The sequence below is a fragment of the Falco peregrinus genome, chromosome 11, assembly GCF_023634155.1.
Source record: "Falco peregrinus isolate bFalPer1 chromosome 11, bFalPer1.pri, whole genome shotgun sequence".
In the NCBI taxonomy this organism is placed as follows: Eukaryota; Metazoa; Chordata; class Aves; order Falconiformes; family Falconidae; genus Falco; species Falco peregrinus.
In genome coordinates, this window is record NC_073731.1 from 2,233,829 (window position 1) to 2,253,301 (window position 19,473).

The window sequence follows — 19,473 nt, forward strand, 5'->3', positions numbered from 1 at the left end:
TTTTGGAACTAAAAAATGCAGAGAACCGTCTTTCACATCTCCATTCTCTAGAACAGTCAGTATTTAATACCATGTATGGCCTACTAATTCTGAAAGAAAAGATTTAGAGATTAACCTTGTTATTTGAAATTTAGTGTTTGTTCTTCTATGGGTAAAGCATCCCCATCTTATTTCTATTGGTACCACAAAGATTCTACACAGAAGACAGGGAAGTTATAAAGAATCTGTGCCTAGACCCCAGATCTGCAAATTACAGAATTACTCATGATCTCACTTTAACTTCTTTTCCCTCATAGCATAATTTCCTATGCCTGTTGTTGCAAAATAAAAATTGAAAAAGAATGACTAGAACACAAAGTAATGCCTTGAGTCTGCATACAAAGTGTAACTGTGTACAGCCCCATTTACCTCCTGAGAGTTTGAAAAAAAAATTCTGGTCAGCCCTGCCCACAGTGAGCCAGGGGAGGAGCCTGGTTTTGGAGAAGATCTACCCATCTTTAGCTGATGCAAGAGACCGTGGTTTTCTCTTCCTCTCCTACACAAGCAAAGGAAAGCGCAGCAGAGACAAAGCTCTTGCTGCTGTTTTTGCGTACTGATCTGCACAGCTCAGTTGCTAGGCCTTTGCCTGGCCTGGCAAAACATCAGAAGAGGGCAAAACAGGAACCATGGATGCTTGGGATCCACAACAGCGTTATGAAAGTGCAGTCAAAACTAGAATTTTCTGAATATGGGCTGACTTGACAGGACAGTGGCTGGTGAAAACTGCAAACTAATGATAAGGACAGTCACCATCCTTGTCCTATCTTTGCTCCCGGAGAAACCTGTTTCCCTGTAAAGCCAGGGCTATAGGAGTAGATGAGGTAATAAAGGGAAGAGTAAGGGCACTGAGGGGTCGAGTCTTTTTAAGTGTGGCTAGGAATTCCCAAAGCTCCCACAAGTACAGTAGACTAAAAGTTACTTCTTGTTCCACAGGAGTGGAAAGAAGGGGAAATCCCACAACAGTTGCTGAAGATTTCTTCCCTGCTACTGCATCTGCTCTGATGTGACCAAAATTCCCCATCAACTTGAAGGGAACTTCCTGAGCAAGGACTGTAAGTAACCTCAGAATTAGAGTATTTGGAGTGAAAAATTAAGAACAAAACAGTAGGGGGTTAGGGAAAGTGGCTGTTTTCCATTTAAGGTTTTTCCAGAGATCCCAGACATTTTACAGTTTATGTCCAGTTTTACTAAGTAGCAAGAAATAAGTACAGAGACAGCAGACAAAGAATATCCTGTACGGTTATCTGTGATTCAAGACAGTTCCCCGCATCAGTGTCAGTGCAAATGCATCAGAATTTCCTGTCAGATAGAATGCTAGTCGCAGGAACAGGTATTTACAATTTCCAGCCGTGGCTGGCTAACATATCCACATCCATCCAATTCCTTTTTAGCCATGTGGATATTGAATCCATCATTTTCAATTATTTTACAATTAAAAGTGCAATCTGGCACGTTCACACAAATCTAGCAGTGACTTCCAATAATGATTTTTTGTTAAACAGTGACTTGATTATATGAGGTTCTAACTTGAAGTACTTAACTACGTTTTTTAAATACACTGCATTTTAAACTCAAGAGAAGTCAATGCAGTATATTGACAGGGGTAGAACTGCAACAGTAGAGCCAAATTCTAACTCCTACAACATTGCACATTAGACAAGTCTTAATTCACTTGAAAAACTACATGGGTACTTAAAACTGTGAAACAGTTGGGGAAAGTGTTATATTTAATACTACTATTGAGCTGAAGAAGGAGGCGCTTACAGCTTTTTGTTCCTTTTCAATCAGTTGGACTGGCAGGAAGGATGTTACTGTGGCAAGTCAGCTGATGTGATCAAAACCAACGAGGTATTTATCTTTATTTTTGAATTTAATAGCCATTCCTAAATGTTTGCTTAGGCCCAGACTCTTAAGAGAGTATCAGACAAATACTGCCTTACAAAAAAAAAAAATTTTGAACTTAGTATTACAATTCAGATCTTTTTCCTGCCTAGTCAATAAAACATTTATCTGCGTTTCTAACTTTTATCTGTGAACTACAAGACTGTCTAATAATGTTGTCCATGAACTTCCCTTTGTTATTTGCTACATACAAGCAAAGTATATTGTTTTCTTTGAAAAGCAAGTGTTAAACGTTACAGCAAGGACAGCAGTTACTTAGGACAATAGCTTTGGTACTAACTGCTGTTGTGGCCAGTGGAGTGAGACTGAGCAAAAGCTCTTGCTGACATGCCTTCTGTCAAACAAGTTCCTGCCAGTATGAGCAGCGTTTCCTATGAACTGGGTCAGAAAGATGAATTATAGGGCACGCTATGCATTTCCTCTGACAAGAAGCAAAGCGCAGCCCAGTCTGCTAATTGTTAGCAATTACAGCTAGCTGTGTATATGCAGATCAGTGGCTAGAAAAGCAAGGCACTGTAATTGTATCAGCAGCACTATGCCATCTTGGATCTGTAACATACAGAAACATTGAGCTGATTTTCTACTCCGGTGTTTTCCTTTAGTATAAAGCACACTCGCCATTCAGCTTAACAAAACGGAAGAGGTTTTGTATGCCTTGTGACAAGACTTTCTTACCTCTTCAAACTCCAGTTGCCTCAGTTTCATTTTATTATGACATTGTTTGCTTTGCTTCACACAGCACCACATTACGGGTAATTGCCTCCCCATCCTTTGCCACAGACTCTTGCGAGTGCCTCCCTACTTTCATCCACGTTTTTGCAGTCTTGATGTCACTTGACCCCAGTAGCTTGGGCAATGCTGTCATGAAACCCCTATTTATTAGCTCAGCAGAGGTTATTAGCTTCCATTTCACATAGAGCCCTGCATCACCTTTGATGTTAGCGTGTCTCATTAGAGAGGCATTCCTCACCAGCTGGAGATGGTGTTTAGGATCTTCCCAAAGGTCAGTAAATAATGAGCTGGATGGAGTACATTTCTGTTTTTGAAATTTCAGTTTGTGTACATGGACTTTGTAATGCCCACAAGAAGAATGAAAAATATACAGCACTAAGAATATAATTGTAGAATCATTTCAGTTCAAATGTTTTCTTCTGAGCTCCCTTCTCTCAGGATTATCTATTCATTTTCATGTTTGAATTTACCCCTGGTTATTTGTCAAATTATATAAGTCTCAAAACAGCTTTTCTTTCTATGAAATACTAGTGAAACAATTAAAATCATTTAAGAATCTCTATTTTACCTTTGGGAAAATCCTTTGACAACTTGTAGAGCAAGAAAATACAAGTTACTCTTTTACATCATTACATTAAAAAGACTGATATTAAAATATTTGAACTAATTTATAGAAAAAACCTAAAGGTCACAAAAAAATAACTAATGCTGGATAAAAAACGGTCATTACACTTACTAGATAGCATTCCTGATTAAGCTTCTTGCAAGAGTGTGGATCATGAGCCACCTAAAACTCGGAACAGCCTACTCATTCACACCTCTTTCAGAGGCCACTGTTAACTGTAAGACTCCTTTGTTTGCATTATGTCCAGATGGTTCAATTCACTGTGATACCAGTTTAATCATGAATTCAATTAAATTGGAGATGAACACAAAATTGGTATTTTTACCTACTTCTGTTCATCTTTGGAAAATATGCCATAAAGATTTTGTCCTGATTTCAGCTGGGATAGAGTTAATTTTCTTCCTAGTAGCTGGTACAGTGCTGTGTTTTGGATTTAGGAGGAGAATAACATTGGTAATACACCGATGTTTTAGTTGTTGCTGGGCGGTGCTTACACTAAGGCAAGGACTTTTCAACTTCTCACACTGCCCCACCAGCAAGGAGGCTAGGGGGCATAAGAAGCTGGGAGGGGACACAGCTGACCCAGACTGGCCAAAGGGATATTCTATACCATATGATGTCATGCCCAGTATATGAACTGCTCGGGAACTGGCTGGGCATTGGTCAGCAGGTGGTGAGCAATTGCATTGTGCATTGCTTCTTTTGTATATTCTTTTATCATTATTATTTTCCCTTCCTTTTCTGCCCTATTAAACTGTCTTTATCTCAACCCACAAGTTTTATCTGTTTTCTGATTCTCTTCCCCATCCCACTGCAAGGGAATGCGTGAGTGGCTGTGTGGCATTTAGCTGCCTGCCAGGTTAAACCATGATCCTCTTTTTGGCACCCAACATGGGGCACAAAGGTTTGAAATAATGACAGATCTGACCAGAGCATGTTAAAACAAATTTGTTACTTGCATTCATTATATTAGTTTAGTAGTTGCTGGTCACAATGTTGATTTGTTTGCTCTCAGAATTGTGCTTGTTCTCAGAACTGCTTTATGTAACACCTTACTTGCTGTACGTGTTCCCTGTTGTGCTATTTATCACCTCTGGGGGCTGGATTAAGGTTATCATTTTGCTGTACAGCTTAACACTGGTTTATGATATGATAAAATTACTGGCCATGAGATGGGTCTGGTATTTGTACTTAGCATTGCCGTCATCTCCATACTTTGGGAACCATCTCTTGGAAACTCCTAAGAAGGGGAAGGAGGAAGAAGTGGATGAGGCAGGCTACTCTAAAGCAGGGCCATCATGAGGAGGAGGAAGAGGCAGAACTCATAAAACAAGGCAATAGCCACCCCATCCCTATCCCTGAGTGAGCTTCAAGATATGCAAAAAGATTTCAGCTATTGTCCAGATGAGCATGTAGTCACCTGGCTGCTCCGATGCTGGGGTAATGGGGCCAGTAGCCTGGAACTGGAGGGTAGGGAAGCCAAGTAAACCACAGTAAATGCTAGAGCTCTTTTCAGTAGCGCACAATTACTGGCATGTTCATATCAGCTTTACTTCTGTTACGTCTAGTGAATGAGCTAGTGGTGTATAGTTACAATACCTAGGTTATTTTCTGTAGTCTGTTAGAAGTAATCTTGAGAAGAAACTCAGAGGTTCTTATCTATATAATCACAGTGTGATAACTACCATTATACTAAATAGAAAAAATGATGTTAAGTAGAAGCAATTAAAATAGTGACTGCTATCCCATGTTAACAAATCTGAACTTCTTAGCTATTTCCCTTTCCCTTATTTTCTTATTTTTACCTTACCATTTTTAACCCAAATCTACCCCATTTTTAGAATTTTTGTTCAAGTATTTTTCTATGGCGGCTAGTTTTTCTTCTGCTGAAACCTACAGTGGTACATTTGGTCATTTTGTTTAGGCTTTTCTGAAGCACTGTCACATCAACAGCTGTTTCCTGTATATTCCTTTCCAGTGTCTAATATCTTCCTTGGGTGGATTCTTCTTGACAGCTATATATACACACACCTATAAAATGCTATATTTTTTCCCAAGGTGGACAAACAATACTGAAGTTCTTTATGATTTTTACATACTACTCTGTAAGAAAATTTCTGATATTATCTAAATTAAGGGTATAATTTAGTGTGCTGGTGGCTTAAAGGTGAAAGGATTGTTTGGCAAAAAGAGTAATCTTCCCCTGTGATCTCACGCTGATACTGAGATGTCAGATTTTTTTCCTTAATCTATTATGAAACAATTTCACATACTACTGATTTTTCAATGCTTATATATTAAGCAATCTGCTAAAATTATTTGATTTTTTTTGGTTTTTTTGATAACCTGGGTAAGATTAGAATTCCAATTTTTGTGTATATCTGTCTCGATTCCAGGTTGATAGTTCTAGTGTGGGCCAGAAAGTATTTTTGCTTAATATTATTACTTGTAAATATTAATAACAAGTCAAAACCCATATAAAATATTAATCAAACAGAAAAAACATTGTAACCCATTTCACAAGTTTTTTCAGAAAATGCTATACTAAAATAATAATGGTTCTAAATGTATTCCTTACAATTACTTTTTGCTACTATGACCTATAGGATATTTTTTATCATAGAAGTAGTCCACCTTAACAGTCTACCTTAAAAAGATGAGATTATTCAGCTTGTTAAGTCTGTATCTCTGTAAAAGGAAAACACCTTAACAAAGAATGGTTTGTTGCTGACCTGCAGCTGGTTATGGTATTTCATGTGAAAGCCTATTTAAGTCCTTAATGGTAACATTTATTCCCTCTCCCTCAGAGGAGTATTTTACAAACAAAATTAATTAACAAACGAGGATAGCCAATTTTGTGCTATAGTTTAGGCTGACAGTCACCCAAAAGGGGCATTGGCACTAATAATCATCATTATCTCAAAGTATCAAGAGGTCTTCTGACTCTGATGAGATCTCTGCTGGAGCTGAAGCTTTCATCCTGGAGTGATGCATGTGGAGCACAGCAGAACAGATAGCAGCTGGCAGAAAAAGCAGCAGTTCTTACAGAGGGCACAGGAAATAGCTTACAAGTAACCTCTGACTCAAATTATCAGCACCTGAACCCTTGATACTTTACCTAATCCATCCGTAGTTTCATTAAAAAGATGACTGACATGCTTCCAGCTTGTGAGGATTTTTATTTAACATTGCAGAGCTGATCCTTCTACGCTGAGTGCATATTTGCTCTAGCAAATTATTCGGGTTGACTTGACTTCATCATAACTGTGCTGCTCTGAGCTCAGATCTTTTACCCTGCATAGTTCTTTCTCTTACTGCTTCTGTCTTGTCTTGATGCAGTTAAGTGGAAGCATGTAACAGTGAAGTATGAGAAGTACTGTAGTTTCCTTCATAGCAACACAGACTGTGTTTTAAGAAATTAGTCAGGCATTTAGGAACTGCTAATCCTTCTTGTGAAGAATTCAGGGCTTGTTTCTTTGAAGGAATTTCTCACTTAAGGCCCAAGACAGTTCAGTTTTACCTACTAAATGCTTTTGCAGCAAGACAATTATAAAAATAGTAAAAATAGGGGTTTAGTGTTATTTTCATTCCTTACTGCCAGTTTTCCTTGGCTTGTTTTATGATGACTTCATTATCACCGATAACATCATATTTATATGTCTGCTCTTTGAAGAGTTAATAATTATCCCAGTGCTTAATAACAGTAGTAACAGAGAAATCCAGCTGTTCAAGAGGTAGTAAAAGAAGCTTAACAGCATACATGTTTAGAAATAAATTGCAGTTGAGTTATCATGGGTTTGGGAAACAGACACCAAGCAGGAAGCTTCCTCTAAATTACCAAATAAATTCTTCCTGTATCACATTTTTCACCATCAATATGGGTCTGCTCAATTTATATATCCTAGTGTCTAACAGCAGGAAATCCAGTGTTGCATATAGTAACATTTGATTTCCCCTCTGCTTTTACACCAAAAAAACTTGTAGCTGAAGGAATAGGAAAAAAAATGAAACAGTAAATACCAAATTTCTAAATAATAAGCCTAGTATAATCCTGTTTTAAGTGGAAGTAAAAATTCTGGCTGTAGACATTATGTAACTAGATTTACTTTATACCAGACTTATAAAATTGAAAACCCTTTACACTTAACCCTTAACACTTCTTTTAGCTTCTTTTAACTTTGACTTTAAAAGTTATTCTAGGAGCTCCTTAAGCTTTTTTGTTAATGTACTACACAGGAAAATCGAGCTGAAACTGTACCTGGTCTATACTGTGCTTAAACCAATAGTGCCCCCCTGAGGAGATTTTATTTCATGTGTGCATAGGAGTAGATGGCCTGATGAGGATGACTGTTCAACTACAAGGTAAAATAAACACAGTACTTTTATCTATAAATAAGCCCCACCATTTATGACATTTCTATAGATTAGATTTTCCATTAGGCTAATAGGGATGCAAACAAGCCTTGTTGTTTCCAAACCTCTCTGTAATTTCGGCTCTTCCTAAAAATGTGTAACTAAATTGTTGTATCCAACTATGGGACAAATTCTGCAATCTTGTATTGAGGATTATACTTGTAGGACCATTAAACTAGACAAAGTTGTCAGACTCAACCCTCTGCCATCCCACCATCTTGAGAAAATGACATTGCAGATCCTACATGCCTTCTACTTCAGCCTGCTCATGTCAACAAGGCACTCATTTGGCTCAGGGTACATCTGTCTGCCTGTGCTCAAAGTTCTGTCCAAACTGGAAACCAATAAACCGGTTGAAATACTAGCAGCATAGCTATAGTAACTCTGGATTCAGCTGCTGCATGTTTACTGAGAGCCCCTAGTGAGTTTGCGTAGCCTCTACCATTATAGCTGAATTTCTACTAGTATCTGAGCAGACTTTATCTAAACCTGTCTCAGCACATCTACACTAGCTATTACCACATTGCTAAATAACTATGTATAGCTACCATCAGAGGAATACAGGAAACAATGACTGAGAGCAATGAATTTTCCCCCCACTTTGAACATTTGCCATGCTATGAAATATAAAACTTACAGATGATAGAAAAAAATACTTTAAAAATGTTTTTCAAAACTAAGAACCACCCTAAAATGCCAGCCTTCCAAAACCAATGTTCTCTCAAAAACAGGAAGAAAAAGTCTAACAAATCTTGAACAAAAAATAGCAATGCTGGCTTGCAGTAAGGACCAATATAAAAATGCTTTGCTTCAAAAGATGAGAGTGGGGGAAAAAATAATCAGAAATTTGGGCAGGTAAGAAGGAATTCAGAAATAAACAGGCAAGATGTATTATGACACACCAGATTACTAGAAGAACAGGAGAAGGCATGCTAAAACAAAAGTTTCCTGACATTGAAAAAATGCAAGAGAAATGCCATATGAGAAATTCTGGAAGCATCATATATAAAAATTTTTAAGAGAACTGCTGATGTTAAAATCAAGAGTTGGTGCTGTTACAGGGTGTGCCCACGTAGAGGAATGGAACCAATTAATTTTACTGAGCTCAGTTATTACTTAATGAAATTATCTGCATCCATGCGATGCAAATCTTAGTTTGCAGCAATTGGCAAGATTTTACACATATGCTTCTGTTAGAAAGTAGTCATTTGATGGTATAGTAAGTTAGCACTAGCTTCCATATTGATGTCTCAGAGCTATACATTATTTTTCTTTAACACACAACTTTCCTTCTCATAACACCATGCAGTTTGCTTCTGTGATTTAGTGTCACAATTTGAGCTCCACCATCCTTTGTACTTACAGGACTCACATTAGATTCAAATCATGCAAGAGACTGGCTGAGCCCTGAAGGAGAAGCAGCATGCTGAAGTAGACTCCAATAACAAATCTCTCAGGCCTTTTATCTGCCAGCTGTCAATTCCTATGCACATCCAAAGATCCAGTCCTGCAATTAAGACCTTGGCTTGTTAGCATTTATCTTGTGACTCATTACACCTGCCATTGCTGTTATGCCATTAGCATTGCACTTCATGGTACAGACTCAATATGCACCTTAAAAAAAACCAATCGCCTCATATTGGGTAGTTGTGAGTTTTTCTTCCCCAGTCAGGTACATGTAAGCAATGACTAGAGAGAATTCTGTTTAGAATCAGTCCTGTCCTGTCTATCTCATCTGTTTCTAACCAACCAAAGCATCATTCAGCCTGTCACAAATTATCACCTTATCTTTGAGCTCCCCATCCTGACTTCTTAGTGTCAAACCCACTCACTCATGTATTAAGTGGTGAATATACTGAAGGCCTAGCGTAAAAAACATCACTACAGTCTTCAGAATTAAATAGTACATTTTGCTCAATGACTGACTCAGCCACCATCCCATCCCATCCTCTCATGCTGGTTTAGCTTCAGAGTGTGCCACTCAAAGTACTTCTCTTTGCCATCCGTTATTCCCTCTGGCATCCTGGATTTACAAATGAAAATTCTACCACAGAAAGCGTTTGCTGGGTGTATAAGCAAGAAGCTAAACATTTTGTGAAGGTCAGTTTGAATCACTCCATCATATTACGGATTAGTATACAGCACAGAACACTACATGAGGCCTTTTGGAGGCTTTTTCCAAGTATTGCATTTCATCTGTACAAAAGCTTTCAAGACATTTTTCTCATATAAAATTATTCTGGCACAAAAATGCATACAAACAGCAAGGAGCTAATAATATTAATACCAAACATGCTAAACTATTTATTTCACTGCAAACCATGTGTATTTCTGCAGGGAATGTAAAATTGAATTTTAAGTACAGGAAGTGCTCTGTTACTGCTCTGGCAGTTGTTGGTGGTGTTTGCTCTGAAATAGTATGGTAAGCCTGTCCAGCCAAGAAAAGTGTCAGAAAGGAGTCATCTATCTGTAGCACCAAAACATACCTTGCTGGTCTCTTGTCAGCTCTCCCAAACAAGCATTTTTTCTACTTATCATGCTGAACACATTACCAGTATTAAGACTCCCAGCAGAGTCTCAAATGCAATTTCTAACCTCCCCCCAGCCCTTGTCCTCTATCCAACTCTCCTCATGGGCTAAAGTCCTGCCAGGATTTCTGCAAGAGTGCAAAAGCATGGATTAGTTTCACCCCATGAGCCTCAAAACCCTGCTTGCCAGCCCACTGTGGTAATATGCAAAACAGCAGAACATCATAAAACCTTGCAGAGAGCAATCTACTACAGCCAACCATGGCAAACATCTTAAGAACAGATACTGAGCTCTCAGGAGCCTTGGCTGTGGCAGTATCCCAGTATTAGGAACTGACTAAGAAAACATCATAAATGTGCTTCCCCCACCCCCACCTCAACCCCGCCCCCCAAAAAACCCCTAAACAAACCCCAACCACCAAAACAATAAACCACCCCAAAACCAACAACACGCTCAGAGGGAAGGAATTATAAGCCTGGTTTTACAAGGTCCTTGAGGCCTCTTCATATTGGGAATAGCAGTTTGTCTTGAAGACTGTCTGACCAGCCTTTCTACCTACAAATTATTGAAAACAAAGGCTAGTTGCTGACCTATGATCCCTTCAGCTGAAAAGCAGGGTGGCTTTCAGTCTTCTACCCCTCGAGAAAGTAGGGCTGAGACTAGAAAGAAAAGGCCACAGCAAAAGCTGTATGCACCAAGAACTTCACACTGTCTGTCTTCCGTTGTTACCAGTAATTTGAAATCACTAGTTTTTGTACCACTCATTGCACTTAATTTCCTGTCTGTTTTCTACAAAAACTAAATAGCCTGCTTGCTCACACCTTTGTAAAGAATGTTTAGAGGTTTTATACAATTGCCATACTTAGGAAGTTTTATAAGGTTAAAAAAAAGCACGAGTAAGACATACAGTGGGTCAATCAAGTCCCATGCAATGACAGCATAGCTCCCAGCTTTGACTTCCACTGTGAGGTAATCCATGACACAGTCATGAAATAATCCACACAGCATCACTTGATAATGAACTTTCTAAAAAGCACAGTTACCAAATTGTTGTTGTTTTTTTTTTAATTGTAACATTAAGGCACAAGTAAAAAAAAACCATATCCTGAATACATAATCCACAAATTTAAGCTACTTAATAAATAACTCATGGCGCTTTCATAAAAATCAACTATGAAAAGTTACACAAAGCTTAATGAAAACCATACATGCACTGGAATTCTACACTCGGTTTGTTGTCCAAGTAGGAACACAAGCAGCCCTCCTTGTGCTACTATCATTTAGTCTGTTTATAAAGTTGTGAAAGGTTCCACTCTTCATCTCCCAACCCTGCTTTATCGTGCCTTCCTATTGTCACGTGTACTGGTATGGCAGTTGTATTCAGACGTTCAGGGAAATGCTGCTCAGCAGCTCCTAGCCACTTACAACACAGCTTCATCTCTCTCTCTGTTCCAGATGGATCCCCTGGTACAAGCCTGATTAGATGGTACCTTAGCAGACACTAGAAAGGAAATACTAGAGCAGGAGTGAAGTACCAAGACCACAGCAACGCCATTATTCTTCACAGTGCTGTCTATGGTAGCAAATCTTTTCCAGTGATGCTAGAATCAAATTGTTCCCCTCACCTGCCTTTATTTGTAGTGGGTAAAGTTGGCTCACAAGTAAACCTCTCCAGAGGAGAATAACAGTGTAGGTTTTTCCTACTTACAGATTGAGAAGCCTAACATTACAAGTGGGAAGAAAAGTAGGAAGTCTAGTTGTATCTGCTGTCTTAAACAACTGGAGAGCCCCTTAAAAACCTTACTGACTTTTGGGAGGCCAGTTGGAACAGTAAATCTCCAGAAAAGTCACCTTGACACTACTGTGTCACCCTGAACATGTGGCTTAATCATAACAGTGAGCTGCCACAGCTAGAGCATTAACTGTTCACATGGAATCTGTTCCACACCTGGAAGACAGATAACACACTGGCAAATGGAACAAAGTTATGCTCTCTATCGTATGTCATTTGCTAATCTAATTTGCATAATTATTCCAATATCTGAATTGCTACAAGTCCTATACATCTGAAAACTATGAAACAGGACAGACTATGTTCTATACAAAACCACTTCCATCTGTATCTCCGTGGAAGTATTTCTTTCTTGTATATCCAGTTGATTTTTCTGTTTCAGAAATATAAAGCACAGTTTCTGCAAAGCAGTCTAATACACAGTCTGTTTTGGTTTTCCTGGCTTTTATAATCAATAATACAATGTGATTAGCCAAAGTTCTTGGGGGCAACTGAAACATGTGGATAATAAAAATCAGAAATGCAAACTCTACTTAGGTTCTTCCAAAGAGCCCCCCCGAACTTCTGTCTGCACAGTCCTAAATGCCTTCTTGAAAGCCAAGCCCTGCAGTGAGACTAAATGACTCAAACCCATGTCCCTAACTGTGTTGCCTGTAAAATTCTCCTTTGCACTACACAGGCTATGAAACTCCAAGGCTGGGCAGCCTTCAGAAACTATTCTACTTTCACTCTCCATATATCCTCAGGTAACACTTCAGTAATCCTGATATTGAGTAGCCTTTTTTAAGGGAAGTTCTGAAAAGAAATTAAAGTGCGTATTTCCTCAAGTGTTAAAAACAAAGAGAATTTAAAATTGAAAGTAGTCTGTATGTAATGGAAGTCTTTCTGCTTACCTTGCATGACACTGGGCTGGAGATGTTAGAAATTCAAAAGAGAGATCTGGGACTTGTATAGAAAATGTCACAACCTCGAAAACAGACATGATCTTTCCCAAAACCCTTACACAATTTCTAAGGCTACAATTTTTTTAAAACTGTTACTATCAAGGGTGTGTGGCAATCATGTTCCCTGACCTTTTCCTACTCTTCTGCAGTAAGAAAAATGCCCTTGCATCTGGCATTTTATTACTGCATTCTTTAGATTAGAACATGGGACACAGTATAAGGCAATCGCAGGTTTTCTAGTTAGGCAAAAATCAAGAACAGTGTTGTGCTTCTGTCAGCTCTGAAGGAGTTTAAATACTACCGTGTTGTCAGTAAGGTTAACAGTGCAGCCTATGACAAAAGCTAAGGCTGTATTAGTTACTAATTTAGTACAATAAAATAAATTCAGTAGACAGTGCTGAGAATACCATGTACGCAGTTCAAGAGTTTTAGCTAAAAGTCATTTTATTCTGGTCTCCCTCAACCAGCTCAGGCATAGTTCAAAGCTGGTGCAAGGACCAGACATTGTTTTGGAACTTTAGAAAGTGATGACTTTGGTGTTCAGTTGTGACAGACCTTCTGGTGGACTAAACCAAATCACCATGCAGTAACTGGGCAGCCTGGAGATTCACTTCAGACCTGCAATAACGCTCCAAACCCAAATATTTATGCAGTTTAGACTGTGTAAAAGACATTTTCACACATATCATACAAAACTGAGACATAAAACTCCAAAGCAGGGTGTATCCTGCCTATCTGAGGAAAAAAAAACAAACATTTGCACCATCTAAAGAATTCTGGCACAGTCTGTCACTGAGCTTGTAGCCTCTATTACATACTAACTTTCTGCTCTAACTACGTGTAGTTGCAGAGCAGCAATGAACAGCTCACTTCATGAAATACATGAATGATGCTTGTTTTCAACACTGAACAAAGCCTGAAAACCCTTATACAGTATATTTAGCTTGTAAGTGTAAAACCATTCTGAATATTTCATAGGGAATAACACTTTCTTTGTAAGGTACCATTATTTGTGAAAGGCTGGAATGAGCAAAGGTTGCAGTAGACTTATTTAGATTTTTACTTTAGATGCACCTAAAATACAGCCATAGAGAGCAGCAGAAGCAGGGCTACTCCAGAGGAGTCAGGGGCAATAACCACACAAGGAGGGACACAGACCTTACTGACCAAAGTCCTGCAGCAGCCAAGCAGGGCAAAGCTGATAATAGCAACAGATGTTGCCACCCCCCCAAAAAAAAGCCCCAGACAGTGCAAGATAACAAGCAGAACCAGAAGGCACCTCAGGAGCAGAAAGAGACTCAACTGAACACAAACCTACCAACAGCAGAGCTCAAGCAACAGGCCAGCATCTGAGCAAACTCAAAGAGGGTCCCAGGCCCATGAGCTGGGGGAGCGGAATGGGGGGGCGGGGGGGCGGGGGGGGGCGGCGGGGCGGAGGCCAGGGAGCTCAGGTGAGGCTGGGAAGGGTGATTAAGGTACACCCAGGGTCCTGGAAATAGGGACAAATCAGCCAAAACCAATTTTATTTACTGGGTAGTATATTTTACTTTAGGAGTTGTTTGAAAATACAAAATTAGAATGTATGCCATATATATATTTCCATGATGCTGGGTAAATAAAGATATGAACACATCCTGAGAAAGTACTATATCTAGGAACATCTTAGATTTTTTTATGATAATACTAAATTAGTCAAAATACTAAACTGAGTCAAATAGCTAACTCTGGTGGAGAAATGATGCTGTGAGTAAATCTTATCAAGAAAATAACACAGTTGCTACATGAACTCAGGATTCTTAATTTAGTTTTTATTAAAACAAGCAAAGTAGTTTGAATTTGCTGGGGTGGTATCATCCTGCTTCCATTAGATTTGGGATGGACATGTGATTTTTCAGGGCCTGATTTCCCAGAGGCAGTAACTCTTCCTGTCTCTCTCTCTTTGCACTCTCTGAGAACTTTTCCTGCGGCAGAGAAAAGCAGATTGTCTGTTTCAGTCAAATTCTTGCTGAAAGAAAGAGCACCTTGTGAGAAAAAATATCCTATTTTAAACCTAAATTTTTTTTAAAAAATCACAGATAGTATACTTGTGCTCAGGATTTATGTTCAAATTTAAAAGGGAAATGACAAAACTCCAGTCAGAGCAACCTCCAGAGCCCTTGACTGTAACCCATTACACAACAATCAATCCTAATCTAATTATACTGATTATATGAAATTGCTGGTGAGACTGAAATACAGTATTATCTCACAGAGTTGTTCTCCACTGTTTACACTGCTGTTTTACTGCAGCTATAAGCATGGAGTGATATACTACTCATAAATGTCAGAAAATCCTTTAAGACCACTAGATACCCTGCTGCGCTACAAACTTCTGCCGACTACGGTAATGTGGACCCAGAATATGCTGCTTCTGCTTGTGTAATACCAGTGCTCAGATCGGGCCATGAGGCTTTTTTATTGACAACAGCTACAGCACTTCGTAACATCGGCCACGATGTGCTGACAGCCTTCCTGGTTGCAGCAGGACAGTGAATGGCACTTCCGAACTCCAGAATGGCAGGGAAACTCTTCCACGTGTAGTCCAATTAAGGGTCATGTCTTAATTTGTAATTAAGAACGAAGAGTCAGGAGGGACCATTTCCCAATTTTGCGAATGCCTGAGATCAATTACTAGCTGAACAATGAGACCAAGTGTAACCCTTGCAAGAAAGAAGTGCTGCTTATGAGAAAAAAACACTTCAAAATGCTTAGAACCATTACAACAGCAGTCAGCTTCAACTCAATGTATTTCTGGAATTTAGATTTAGACTTGGCAATGATTATACATATTTTTAAACCTTTAGACTGGAATATGGCAATAGTATAAAGCAGTGAAAGCATTAACCTTAGAAATTTTGAAGTGCCACAATCACAAGGTGAACTACTCTTTTGTTCCATTCTGTGCCTCTGGCTGTAATTTCACATGAGCCAGCTTCCACCCCTTTCTCCCTCCACTCTCCTGGCTGCCAGCATCAGTCAGAAGAGTCCTTTGACAATTCAGAGAACCGTTCCTTAATTTTCCATTGAAACAGCTAGAGGATACCAATTTGTTTAAAGCATGTCTCTTCAATATAGGTTAAACTTCAGCAAAGTTTTCTCTACTTTAGGATGGAGTTTCTTACCAGGTTCTTACCTTCTTATGGGAGATTCTATCTAAATGGGAAAAAAACTATTCCCAAGCTGCAGGAAAATGGTTTTCCTTATTTAGTCCAGTGACTTTGAACAGCCACATCCCAGATCTTTTGTGTAACCTAACTGCAAGGCTATTGACTACATTTAGCTGGGTGTTTCCTGCTGGACCTATTTTATGTATCAGCTGAAAAGTGAGGACCGGACCCTGGTAACCTGTGCTCTAAAGATTGCTGCTTTAAAGGTCCTTCAGTTCTTCTGAAGGTGTGACATCAATAGTTTTACAATGGCAGTCTAGAACAATCTTTTTAATTGTTGTCATTCTTAAATCTTCCAGGACTGGTGCATGTCAGAAATTTGTAGGTTTATGTGTATGTCAGCTTTTGTCACTTGCACGGTTTCCCACAACAGCAGTTTGGCCATTTTGCCTTCACAATATTGTCTACAGGGGCAAAGAGGGAATGGAGAGGGGAGAGACAGCCAGAGAAACAGCTTATTTTGAGCTATCATTCTCTGAATTGCTCTTTATTTGTATAATCTCCTTTTAAATAATTTCATGTGTTCAGATGGTAAAGACTCCAGTAACTGTAATAAGAGAATTCAGTAGTTATTTCACAGGATTTCCAATTGTCACACAGAGGAAACAACTGGGAGAATAAATAACATGTTTATGTTCTGCAGTGGCCAATGAGTTTCAGCATTTTGCTCAGGGTTTCTAACCATCTCATACCCTTACTGATGCCATTCCACAGTTAAGTTAGGGCTTCCCATACTACCCTTCCTGATTCAGTGAAATTGTCTAATTCAAAATAAAGGTCAATAGAGGTCACAGGGCTTTTTCTTTCTTTTTTTCTTCTTAACTCGCTCATGGCTGCAGAACTCCGTGCCAGAAAAGATTTGAATAACAAAGCTCACAGGCTTCAAATCAAACCATAGAATTCACCTTGCCCTAGTTCATCTTCCCTCAATAACAATCAACAGAAACTGGACAGAAAAAGCTAAATCATTACAAGGTTTTTTAGAATTCAGGATGTGCAGACACCACAGAAACATTAATGGTAAAAGCCCTACAGCAATTACTAAAAGACTGCTGAAATACTTAGTCAATGTGTTAATGAAAATTCCTAGGGAAAGTATACATGTATATATGTGAATAAATCCTATTTTTGGTAAATGAACAAAAAAAATTGTTTTGGGAAAATATATGAAATCAAATTTATGGATAGACTTTTGGATAAATATGTGGGTAAAATATGCATGGTTTACAGTTTGTGGCAAGTATATTAATGAAAAAAAAACCTGTAAGAGGGAAGAAGTAATTTGCACTTTTTAGTGTCTCATGTCTACAAATTATAAGGGAAAGCATTAGATGTTGGTCACCTTAGGTGCTTTTAAGATTAGATAATTTAGCTAAGAAGCATTATTATCATTATATGAAAAGCTTAAAATATGAATCATAACGGCTCTTAAAAATAAGACTTAGGAGGATTGGAGGCAGCAGGATCAGTTAGTTTCTTAGTAATAAATCGGTCTGCTCATTTTTAATCAAAAAATTAAATAGTCATTTCTGACATTTTAATTGGAGAAGTCAGTTGAAAAATATGACAGGATAAAAGAGAAGAGGGACTGCGTTAAGAATATTTGTATGTTTCTATTAAATCCTTCTTTTGTACTTAAGCACAGATTTAGTAGGGAGTAAGTAAGTAAGGAGCCATGTTGCTATCTAAACCCCATGTTCATGGTGGAAAACAGTTTTGGTTCCCTCTGTGGCATCTCAGCGATGGGAAGGTGTCGATAAGCGAGCAGCAGAGGCGAACTTGTACCTTTAGCAGGGCTCTCATGTTGGCTTGCTCTGCCCTGGGGCAAAAAGGAAACAGTTTGCTGGACAGTGACATTCCTGGATGGGTTTGTTACTGGCCCTGCTCTTGGAAGAGCAGAGCTAGAAATAGCATCTGACACAGGAGGAATTCCAGTGGAATGGCTGTACATTTGTACAAAATGTTCAAGTCTCAAGAGAAAAGACAAGCTTTATATAATGAAAGATAATGACCTAAATAGAAAGATCTTTAGAACTTCCTGTGGGAGTTCAATATCCTTAAGGGGAGGAAAATTAAGATCACTTGTGATTCCTTATTTGACTTTAAGCACTTCTTCAATTTGTTTGCATTCCTTAGAATGAATTTAATTTCTATTTTAACTTTGACTAAACTATACCATGTTTGACAAAACCCCCTTATCAATAGGTAATTGCAAATAACCCCAGAATTATTAGTATTTTAACTTTTGATCTTTCATGCAAATGTCACATTAACTCTGCCTATTAGACTGAAGAATATTACTGGGGAAAAAATGGGAATGTTCAGGTGCTAAATTAGATGCCAGAGACACCACACTATTATATAAACTTACTGATATTGGCAAACAGCTTAATTAAACGTTTTATGTAAGGACTGCTGAATACTTTCCTAACTGCATGTTAATTGTGCACATAAACCCCCCACCGCTTGCTAGAACATACTCAGTTTCTTCCTGGTGAAAAATACGGAAGAATAAAAACATGAACTTACATTTTTAGTGTATTTTTGCATGTGCTGTTGTGTAGGGGGAAAAAAAAGATCGGTGCAAGGAATTGCCAGGAAATATGTATGTTGACATTCATGTGAGACCTATGTATGATAAACAGGATACAGAGCTTTAGCTCTGACCATAATGTTTGCCCTGTGAATCAATATACATGTGAGAAGATAGTGTTTGGTAGATGTTTTTTTGCTGTTTTATATAAATATAGATTCTTTTGGATGAGCAGTCTTGCTTCCATGGTTTCTTTTTTCTCATTGTAAATATTTTGCAGCTGGCTAGTCAGGAAACAAATCTTGACTGAGTTCCCAGACAAAAGAATTGTGCTACTCCTTAATCATCTGGCTACTGACTTCAGGCTGCTATTTTCTGGAGGGGTCAGATACAAGATGAAGAGAAAATGCACGCACATAAGCATGTCAATCTGAGCAAGCAAACTTGTAGTTGTAAGGCTTAACCTGACAAACATAGTCCAAGGTGCCACCCTGCTGACGTGAGAAGCTCTGCCCATTTTCCCCTGACACATTCATATATATGAATAAATGTTCTGGCCTGAAATTTGCAAAACTGTTTCTGTTTTGATTCTGTGGAATAAAAATAACAGCTTAAAAATTTATGAACTGCACAAATTTAGAGGCCTTAATAAGTCATACTTTGAGCTTGAAACCTATTTAAAATGTTTTAAAGTAACACAGTAGAACATCACAGTACTTTATACATTTTAAATACAGTGTATGATGTACTTTTTTTTC

General features: G+C 38.5%; 1 long non-coding RNA gene across 2 annotated transcripts; it reads left to right on the plus strand.

Moving 5' to 3' along the window:
- Positions 1-525: 525 nt before the first annotated feature.
- On the plus strand, positions 526-19,259 carry LOC129785295 (uncharacterized). 2 transcript variants are annotated; one of them, XR_008749115.1, is made up of 4 exons: positions 526-860; positions 973-1,091; positions 7,535-7,660; positions 9,077-9,311. It is a non-coding gene; the product is annotated as an uncharacterized LOC129785295 (long non-coding RNA). The 2 variants fall into 2 exon arrangements; XR_008749116.1 differs by lacking the exons at positions 7,535-7,660; positions 9,077-9,311 and adding an exon at positions 18,996-19,259.
- The last annotated feature ends 214 nt before the right edge of the window (positions 19,260-19,473 follow it).